The sequence below is a fragment of the Ambystoma mexicanum genome, chromosome 5q, assembly GCF_040938575.1.
Source record: "Ambystoma mexicanum isolate Mex_15411 chromosome 5q, UKY_AmexF1_1, whole genome shotgun sequence".
In the NCBI taxonomy this organism is placed as follows: domain Eukaryota; kingdom Metazoa; phylum Chordata; class Amphibia; order Caudata; family Ambystomatidae; genus Ambystoma; species Ambystoma mexicanum.
In genome coordinates, this window is record NC_090933.1 from 91,905,040 (window position 1) to 91,915,844 (window position 10,805).

A 10,805-nucleotide genomic window follows, 5' to 3' on the forward strand; every position below is an offset into this window, starting at 1 on the left:
CTCACCATGTCATCCTGCACTGACACCAGCACGCTTTCTGTACCTCGTCCAGGCCTAAAGCCCAATTGGACGGGGTCAAAGGTGCCAGATGACTCCATAAAAGACAACAAAAGAGTTGAGATCAAGGACTCCCAAGAGTTGCATGAAGACTGGCAGAAGTGAGATGGGATGAAAATTAGAAGGGAGTGCAGGGAGCTAACATTCTCTCCAAGTTGAATTATGTTAATGCCCTTTTAGTAGGGGCCCACCAAAGAAACACACAGGCTTTGCAGGTTATACAGAATGAGGCAGTGAGCATCATTAAGGGGAAGACCAGAAAATAGCATATCTCACACAGTCGACAAGAACTTCACAGGTTACTGTAAGGAAGGCATGGTATCAAGAATTGACAGACACAAGTGATCACAGTTCAAGGGTGTTTATTAAACTGTAAAGGTAGTTTGGAGAACACCTGATCTAAATCTAAGATAGGAGCAAGCTTCGACCATCAAATAATAATAAGGCAGTCCTGGTGGCGTTGTGTCAAATAAAAGGGACCATGCTAAGAAAAACCTATTGCCAATCCTTACGCTAAGTACAAAAAGATTTGTGGGATAATGTTCTTAAGAAAGAAAGAAATGTTCACAAATGAAGTCAGGATGCAGTACTTGAGGTCTCCCTTCCTCACGTTTTCAGCACGGGACAAGGTGGGACTTTGGAGCACAGCACACGCTCGAGCTCCCCCAGCACGAGCTAACAGTTTCCGCTTTCAGCAATCAGGGCACTCAGTGGTTAAGTCTCTTTTCTGTCAAAAAAGTATCTTGCCACGGTGGACCTGATGTAATCAAATAATGAACAAAGAGTTCCTTTTCACAGTTACATCGGATAATGTCGTTCACCTCTGGATCCCCTCTTCCGGGTGCAGATGTCACGATCCCTCATCATGTGGTCCCCAAGGCACTCCCCCATCCCCCGTCTCGCCCTTCCCTCTCCTCCACCCTTCCCCGGGACTCACGTGGACTCTCACACGTCTTGCGAGCGCACCCGCGCCTGGTCCGTAACAGGACGGCTGTCAAGTTATGGCCGTTCCTACAATGGCAATTGCCTTGGCGCCTAGGATCACGAAGGGCTAGCCCTGAGCTTCCGCGTCGCGGGACTGTAAGGTCACGTGATGCTCTTGCCCGATCACGTGACCCAGCCGCGCATCACGTGACCAGAAGCGCGAGTACTTAAACTCGGAAACCCGGGTACTCGTTGCTTCACAGCTGTGCTCTGCATTCTGTTTGGCGTTACGAACCTTGAATCACCTTTGGATCACTCACGGAATCGACCTGGCTTGCTTTACTGGACTCTTCTTGGATTTGCCCCTTTGGATTCGTTTGCACAGTGATACACGGCTCTCGACCACGGACTGTTATTGGACTGCCTCCTGGATCACCCTCTTGTACCTTGGCTCTTTGGACTTCTTGCCTCACAGCTCCACAGCTCCACAGCTCCTGCTAACAGGTGAACTACTGAGAATTACTCCTCTTGGGGTACCTCTGTCCACGTGGGTCCCGGACCTCTCCTCTAGGTTCACTACCTCTTCCTTGACCCTGATTGGTAAGACCTTTCCGTTTTTCCTAAACACAGTGGTTACTGTTTCTTGCTTGGTACTTAATCCACATTTTCTTGCAGCAGTGTGGGGTCCCAGAGGTTCGCGGTCCCGGACTTGAACATCTTCGCCTGTGGCCTCAACGGCTGCACAGAGAGTGGCTTTGAGTTCTCTCAGTGCGACATTTGGGGACGGAGGCCTCTTCTGCCTACACGACACTCAAGTCTCAACAGACTGTGAAGCCTATTGTCGTGTAGGCAATGGAGGGGAATGCTGAAGACCCCATGACTGCTATAGTCCAAGCCATTACAGTGCTACGAGCCGATATGGCAGCAGCCAACACGGCTATTCATCAACGTCTCGACAACATACAAAGTGTCAGACACCCTTTACCCCCAGATCCAGAATTCGGAGACACACCCTCTGTTTCCCAACCCGTTCCACCTCCGATTCTCCCACCTCAGAACCCCGTTTCCGTGGTACTACCTACTCCTTTCCCATTGGCGGCCCCTGAGAGATACCATGGGGATCCCAAGAAATTCAGGACCTTCCTAAACCAATGCAAGTTGCATTTCCTGTGCCGACCTCAGGCTTTCCCAGATTCCACCACGAAAGCAGCATTCACCCTTTCTCGTTTGGCTGGGATAGCCGCTGCATGGGCCAACCCCTTGTTGGAGAACGACAACCCGGCCTTATATGACTTCGATCTCCTCGTCACCGAGATGTCCAGGGTTTTGATACTAGACACAAGGTCCAGTCTCGAGATCTGGAACTTCTGGATTTGTGCCAGGGTAGGGGTTCCCTCATTGAATACATAACCCGTTTTAACCAGCTCTCCGCTGAAACTTCTTGGCCCGAGGTCAAGAAGGCAGTAATCTTCTATAGGGGTCTCAGTAATCCCATGAAGGACGCCTTATCAGTAGTACCCTCATTAACCACTGCATTCCAGGATCTGGTTGACTTGTCACTCCAGGTGGAAGCATGTAGGTCCGAAAGAAGAGCGGAAGCAGGTTTCGCTCAGTCCTCCACATCTCACACGGCAGTTCCTTCCTCTGACTCCTCCCAAGAACCCATGCAGATCGGGGGCGTCAGGAGCCCGATATCTCCTCTAGAAAGGGAACGTAGGAGGGTAGATAACGCTTGCTACTACTGTGGCACCTTAGGTCACTTTGTTAAGGAATGCCCACGCCGTCCCAAACACAAGCCACAGGGTTTTCAGATAGCTCGATCATAGTACCGGGGACGGGATCGAGCTACACCACGTACACCCCGAACCCAACACCCTCTTTCGGGCGTATCCGGCCCATTCATGTACAAGCCACTCTACAGCCCACAGCGTCCATTTCACATCCTGTTACTCTGATAATCGACACAGGGGCAACGGGTAACTTTATCGACATTTCCTTGGCCCGTTTGTTAAACCTGCCCCTCTTGACCAAGACCAGGCCTGAACCGGTACAGGCTGTAGATGGCTCTTCTTTGATTTCGGGCCCAGTAAAACAACAAACAGCCCCTTTGCTATTGACCATACAATCCAGACACAGGGAGACCATAAGTTTTGATCTTATCACCATGCCACAGTTTGGGCTCATTCTGGGAATCCCTTGGCTTCAGGAACATAACCCCCTCATTGATTGGAAATCGGGTTTGGTTCACTTTGAGTCGGACGTCTGCCAACATTTCTGTCTTCCCACAGACGCACCCAGCGACAATCCTGCCCAGGCTATAGCTCGTCGTACAGTGCAGGACCCGCAAGAAATACCATCAGAACACGTAGTTGGGTTAGTGGTGCAAGACGTTCCCCAGGTATACCAAGATTTTGCAACTGTGTTTGATCGTGGTTCCTCTGAAACACTGCCTCCACATCGTCCGTACGATTGCCCCATCGATCTACTCGCTGACACAGTGATTCCCACAGGGCGGATCTATTCCCTCTCACCATCCGAGGAAACGACTCTCAAGGAGTACATTAGGAAGGCCTTGAGCCTAGGGCACATACGACCATCCACCTCGCCTGCAGCAAGCCCTATCTTTTTTGTGCCGAAAAAAGAAGGCGATCTACGCCCATGTGTTGATTATAGATGCCTGAATGCCATTACCAGGAAGGATCGGTACCCTATTCCCCTCATCACGCCCTTGCTGGACCGACTCACACACGCTACCATTTTCACCAAACTGGACCTCCGCGGAGCCTACAACCTGGTCCGCGTCCGTTCAGGGGATGAATGGAAAACCGCTTTCTGTACCCGGTATGGCTTATATGAATATACTGTCATGCCTTTTGGGTTGTGTAATGCCCCGGCGACCTTCCAGAGGTTTATGAATGACATCCTGAGTGATATCTTAGATGTCTACGTCGTGGTTTACCTCGACGACATCTTAATCTTTTCTCAGTCTCTGGAAGAGCATGTGCGACACGTTCGTGAGGTATTATCACGCTTACACAAACACTCGCTATATGCCAAACCGGAAAAGTGCCTGTTTCATGTTGATAACGTTGATTTCCTCGGGTTCTGTATCACTCCCGGGGGGTTGTCCATGAACCACTCCAAAGTTAAAGCGGTTTTGGATTGGCCTATTCCTACGAACCTGAAAGCTCTTCAGTCCTTTTTGGGTTTTGCGAATTTCTACAGGAGATTCATCTCTGGTTTCTCTTCTATCGTGTCTCCCCTCACCGCATTAACCAGTCCTAAAGTTCCCTTTCTTTGGTCTGATACACAACATAAGGCCTTTGATTCTCTGAAGACTGCTTTCACCACAGCCCCTGTCCTTCAGCATCCCGACTCAGCACTCCCTTTTATCGTGGAAGCCGACGCCTCCTCCTTCGCTCTTGGTGCCGTCTTGTCCCAAGCTTGTCAGGCCACGGGTCGTCTGCACCCGGTTGCATTTCATTCCCGCAAATTTACCACCCCCGAGTCACACTACACCGTGACCGAGAAGGAGTTATTAGCGGTTATGGACGCATTCCGCGTGTGGCGACACCACCTCTTGGGCGCCAAGCATCGAGTCACGGTGTTCACTGATCACCAAAATCTGCAGGATTTGGCGTCCCTGAAATGTCTTAACAGCCGACAGGTGAGGTGGCACCTTTTCTTCGCAGCATTCGACTTCCAAATCCGACATCGGGCTGGTTCTGCACACGGCAAAGCCGATGCGTTGTCCCGCTCTCCCGGGGGGGTTTCTCTGCCGGTATTCCCTGACACAATGCTAGACGACACTAAGGTTATTTGTCTATGTACCCCCTCAGTGCCCATAGTGGACGCGGTACGCAAGTGGGTGTCCTTGCATCCCGACCAGCTATCAGAGTGGGATCCGGTATTCCAGGATGGTCTCCCGTTTGTGCTGAATCGCCTATTCTTGCCCACTGCCGATACACGCAATATGGCCATGGAATGGTCGCACGATGCCCCTGTGAATGGTCATCCTGGCCAACGCCGTACGTTATCCCTCCTGAAGCGCTGGTGTTGGTGGCCGGGCATGAAGAGGGACGTGGATTGCTACGTCAATACATGCACCATATGTACACAATGCAAAACCCGTAGGGGACGCCCATTAGGCCTGCTTCTCCCTTTACCAGTACCCCCGAAACCATGGCATACAGTAACCATGGATTTTGTTACAGAACTTCCTCGGGTACAGGGTTACAACACTATTTGGGTGGTGGTAGATTCCTTCTCAAAAATGGCACGCTTCATCCCCTGTAAGGGTATCCCCTCTGCTTCCGTCCTGGCCACCCTGTTCTTTGATACTGTCTTTTGTTTCTTTGGGTTGCCCTCTGTTCGTATCTCAGATCGGGGTTCTCAATTCACTTCTCGCTTCTGGCGCGCTCTGACCAGATTGATGGGTATTGATGTCCGGTTCTCTTCAGCCTACCACCCGGAGACGGATGGTCAGACCGAAAGGACGAATCAGACGATGGAGCAATATCTCCGCTGTTTGATCCTGCAACAGCAGTGTTCTTGGTTGCGTGCTCTCCGACACGCTGAATTCGCTTACAACAATGCGGTTCATGCATCCACTGGGTTCTCCCCCTTCTATGTACTCTATGGCCAACATCCCCGCACGCTACCGGTCCCTGACCTTGCGACCTCCACCAATCCGGCCGCTAGTGTCTGTCTTAGGGATCTGTCCTCTATCCACGCCCAGACTGCATTACATCTCCGTGAGGCCCAGTCATCCATGAAGGTCCAGGCTGATAAGAAGCGGCTGTTGGCTCCGACTTTCTCGGTGGGTTCCCGGGTGTGGCTTTCTACCCTTCACTTGAGGTTAGTGGGTTGCAGGAAGCTGTTGCCCCGTTTTGTGGGTCCCTATGTGGTCTCCCGGGTTATCAACCCTGTCACGTACCGCCTGGTTCTCCCGGGATCTTGGAGGGTTCACCCTGTGTTTCATGTCTCCCTTCTCAAGCCGTGTCCGGCCCCTTCCCGCTTGCGCGCCTCTGCTGTCCCGGTGTCCTTGGCATCCCCAGACGAGTATGAGGTGTCCTCCATCCTGGGCTCCCGGGTCTGCAGGGGGCGCTTGCAATACCTGGTTGATTGGGTCGGTTATGGCCCGGAGGAGCGCTCTTGGGTTCCTGCTATTGACGTCCACGCTCCCCGGTTGGTGGCTCGCTTCCACCGGGATCACCCTTCCTGCCCACGGGGTCGTGGGCCCTGGGGGGGGGGTTCTGTCACGATCCCTCATCATGTGGTCTCCAAGGCACTCCCCCATCCCCCGTCTCGGCCTTCCCTCTCTTCCCCCCTTCCCCGGGACTCATGTGGACTCTCACACGTCTTGCGAGTGCACCCGCGCCTGATCCGTAACAGGACGGCTGTCAAGTTACGGCCGTTCCTACATTGGCAATTGCCTTGGCGCCTAGGATCGCGAAGGGCTAGCCCTGAGCTTCCGCGTCGCGGGACTGATGCTCTTGCCCGATCACGTGACCCAGCCGCGCATCACGTGACCAGAAGCGCGAGTACTTAAACTCGGAAACCCGGGTACTCGTTGCTTCACAGCTGTGCTCTGCATTCTGTTTGGCGTTACGAACCTTGAATCACCTTTGGATCACTCACGGAATCGACCTGGCTTGCTTTACTGGACTCTTCTTGGATTTGCCCCTTTGGATTCGTTTGCACAGCTATACACGGCTCTCGACCACGGACTGTTATTGGACTGCCTCCTGGATCACCCTCTTGTACCTTGGCTCTTTGGACTTCTTGCCTCACAGCTCCACAGCTCCACAGCTCCTGCTAACAGGTGAACTACTGAGAATTACTCCTCTTGGGGTACCTCCGTCCACGTGGGTCCCGGACCTCTCCACTAGGTTCACTACCTCTTCCCTGACCCTGATTGGTAAGACCTTTCCGTTTTCCTAAACACTGTGGTTACTGTTTCTTGCTTGGTACTTAATCCGCATTTTCTTGCAGCAGTGTGGGGTCCCAGAGGTTCGCGGTCCCGGACTTGAACATCTTCGCCTGTGGCCTCAACGGCTGCACAGAGAGTGGCTTTGAGTTCTCTCTGTGCGGCATTTGGGGACGGAGGCCTCTTCTGCCTACACGACACTCAAGTCTCAACAGCAGATCCCTAGAAATTTCTTATCAATATCAGGGTCTTTGGAGATTGGCTCTCCTGCTCCGAGGATCTGATAGTTCAAACAATCAAAGAAATTCAACAAAAGCTCCCTCTTCCCTGAATTTGGGTGTCAGTTCTTCATCCCCGGGTTCTCCCTCTTCCGGGCTCAGACCCCTCTCAAATATCACTTCTCTTTATCGGGTTCCCTCTGACATATCATGCATTCAAAAGGCTTTTGCCTCTTGTATTTTGATTTGTTGCACTCACAGGTCGGTGGGTGTTGGTTTCTCACCCTTGAATCCCCCTCTTCCAGGCTCAGATCTGACTGGACTGTTTGCCTCCCTCGATCAGGTTCACTATGGCTTTCAATGCAATTTATCTGGTGATTTTCGTAAAATGTCTTTTTGTACAGTTCACTGTGGACATCCCTCTGCCAGGTTGACTCTTGTCAACACACTGTATTTCGGGACTTAGACTTCGCCCCCCTTTATTGGCATCCCTTGTTCGGGTTCACATTTGTCAATCGTACCTTTTCTCATTCAACCCTTACGATGCAGGATTAATTTCACTTAGTTTTCCTTTACTTATCAGTCAAAGACTTTCGACTGTACAGAGGATTTTACTAGATCCCCGTATGACCACTTTGACCCTCTTCTTTCCTTTTGCAAGGCCTTCTGGTTCTGGTAGTTTCAATAATCGGGTAATCGCCCAGAGTTACTCGAGTGAGCTCCCACGTAGTGCCTTTCTCATCTGCCGCTGGCTTTCCCCTTTTACATCAACAGTTCTTTGTACATTCCATAATCGTTTCCTTCTTTTGTTCAACACAGTTTGGTTTCTTTATCAATCCTCCCCTCGACTCACCGGCTGTAATAAACCACTTGGCTTTCTTCGTATCGGGATTCAAGGCCGGTAACATGGTAGCAGGTGTCTCTCCCGGCTTGGTTATCAGTGGAGGAGGGTCTTGTGCACCATTGACATCTGCTGCAACACACGTTGGCTATTGTTTTTGGTCTTAGGTTTTCTTCTGCAGAGGTTTCAAGGCCTTGGTCGGAAAGGGCAAGGTCGTGTCTCTCCTTGTCACCTTCTCGGTATATACTGTCTTTCTCCTCCTCTTGAACTGCCGTGCCTGAATAGCTGTCTCCTCATGCAGTCTGCCTTGCTCATATGGTGGTCTCGTGCTCCAGCTTTTATCCCTGTGGTGAAGGGGAAGTGGGTCAGGTGTGTGTGATTCTGTTCAATTACCTGACTTTGTCTGACCCTTGGGTTGGGACATGTCAGGTAAATTGTTTTTGCATTAGTCCTTTGTCTATCATGATATAAGCAAGTGTTCGTGTCAGAAAGGGAGGGTTAGCGTTTGGTAGGGTTTATGAAATAGACAGGGGGGATTGTGGGAAAAGTAGTGTTTTGTTAATGCCGATTGAGAGTTCGGAAAAGAATAATCAGAGGGGCGTACAGAAGAAGGGTGGGGAGTATTTGGGTGGAAAACAGGAACACAAGGATTCAGGGAGATTTGGTTTTTGAGTGTAACACGGTTTTTGCTCCTAGTTGGTTTACCAGAGGTGTAGGGGTGGTTGGATTTTTACTAAGGGAGCTTCTTTGGCTGGAAGGGACGTAGATGTGGAATAACCAAAAAAAGCCTCAGGGACTTTGTCCGTGGTAGAAAACCACATCTGACCTTGGGCATTCCCTAAACATAACCCCGGGCTCCCCTACCCAGGTGATCCTCGCTCGTCCACCCCAGGGTTGGGATCTGAGAGTGCCAGCCCTGCCCTGGCCACCTGAATAAGGGATTCTTGAGGTCTTCTCGGGAGAATACCCTCAGGTTTCTCACATTACCCATTGATGCACGACTAAAATTCAAAGCGGCAACACTAGTGTACAAGTCTTTGTATGGCAATGCCGCCCATTACATTAAAAACCTTGTGGCCATCTACAAACGTATAAGAAATTTGCGCTCCTCTACTCTAGCTGTGGCTAGGACACCAGCCAACAAATCTGCCAATTGCCTGGGAAAATCTATTCCTGTCCAAGCTGCTAAGATATGGAACTCTCCTCCTGTGGACCTACTACAAAAAAATCTAAACTGCTTTCGACGACCACTGAAAAGTTTACTTTTTCACTGAGCATCCTCCCCATATTGCCTAGTCAAACGCCCTATGTCCTGTCTATTTTACGTCCAGTGTTTGTTTTGGCATCCTGATACCTGCAAGTTTTCGGCGCCTTATAAATAAATCTTCCTATGAGTCTGGAGGGTGGGATGGGGCATCTTGTTTGGGTCTGGATTGAAGGGAGGGGGCATCTTGGTGGGGTCTGGGATGGAGTTGTCTGTGTGTTGGTCTGGAGGGTGGCATGGGGTTATCTGTATGTGGGTCTGGAGGGTCGGATGAGTCATCTAGGTGTGGGTTGGGAAGGTGGGATGGGTCATCTTGATGTGGTTGGAATGGGGGCATTTGTGTGTGGGTCTGGAGGGTAGGATGGGGCATCTTAGTGTGCCAGAGGGAGGATGGGGCATCATGGTATGGGTGTAGGGGGAGGGATGGGGGCATCTTGATGTGGTATGGCTTAGGGGGTTGGTGACATCTTGGTGGGGTCTGGAGTGGAGGGATGGGGGCATCCTGGTGGGGTCTGGCATGGAGGGATGGGGCATCTTTATGTGGGTATGGAACATAGGGATAGGGCACCTTAGTGGGGTCTGGAATGTAGCTATGGGGCACATTGGTCTGTCTGGAGGGCTGGATGGGCACATCTTGTTATGGTCTGGATTGGAGGGAGGGGCATCTTGGTGGGGTCTGGAATGGAGAGATGGGATCTGTGTGTTGGCCCGGAGGGTCAGATGGGTCATCTAGGTGTGGGTTGGGAGGGTGGTATGGGGCATCTTGGTGTGGATGGAAAGGGGCCATTTGTGTCTGGACTGGAGGGTGGGATGGGGGGCATCTTTGTGTGCCAGAGGGAGGATGGGGTATCATGGTATGGTTCTAGAGGAAGGGATGGGGGCACAATGGTGGGGTCTGACATGGAGGGTTGGTGACATCTTGGTGGGGTCTGGATTGGAGGGATGGGGCATCTTGGTGGCGTCTGGAGTGGACGGATGGGGGCATCTTGGTGTGGGTCTAGGGAGAGGGATGGGACACATAGATGTGGGTCTGGAATGGAGGGATGGGTCCTCTAGGTGTGAGTGGAGCGAAGGATGGTGTGTGGAGGGAGGGATAGGGCATCTTGGTGTGGGTAGGAAGGGTGGCATGAAGCTTCTTGGTGTGGAGAGTGGGGCATCTAGGTGGGGTCTGTATAAGAGGGACAGGGGCATCTTTGGATCTGGAATGGAGGGATGGTGGGGTATCTTGGTGTGGGTCTGGAGGGAGGGGCACATGGGTCTGGTGGACGGTATGGGGCATCTTGTTGGAGTCTGAATCGGAGGGAGGGGGCATCTTAGTAGGGTCTAGAAGGAAGGGATGGGGCCATCTGTGTGTCGGTCTGGAGGGTGGCAGAGGGCATCTGTGTTCAGGTGTAGAGGGTCAGATGGGTCATCTATGTGTGGGTTGGGAGGGTGGGATTGGGCATCTTAGTGTGGGTGGAATGGGGTGTCTGTGTGTGGGTCTGGTGGGTGCTATGGGGGCATATTAGTGTGGCAGAGGGAGGATGGGTCATGATGGTATAGGGAATCATGTTATAGGCCTGGAGGGTGGAA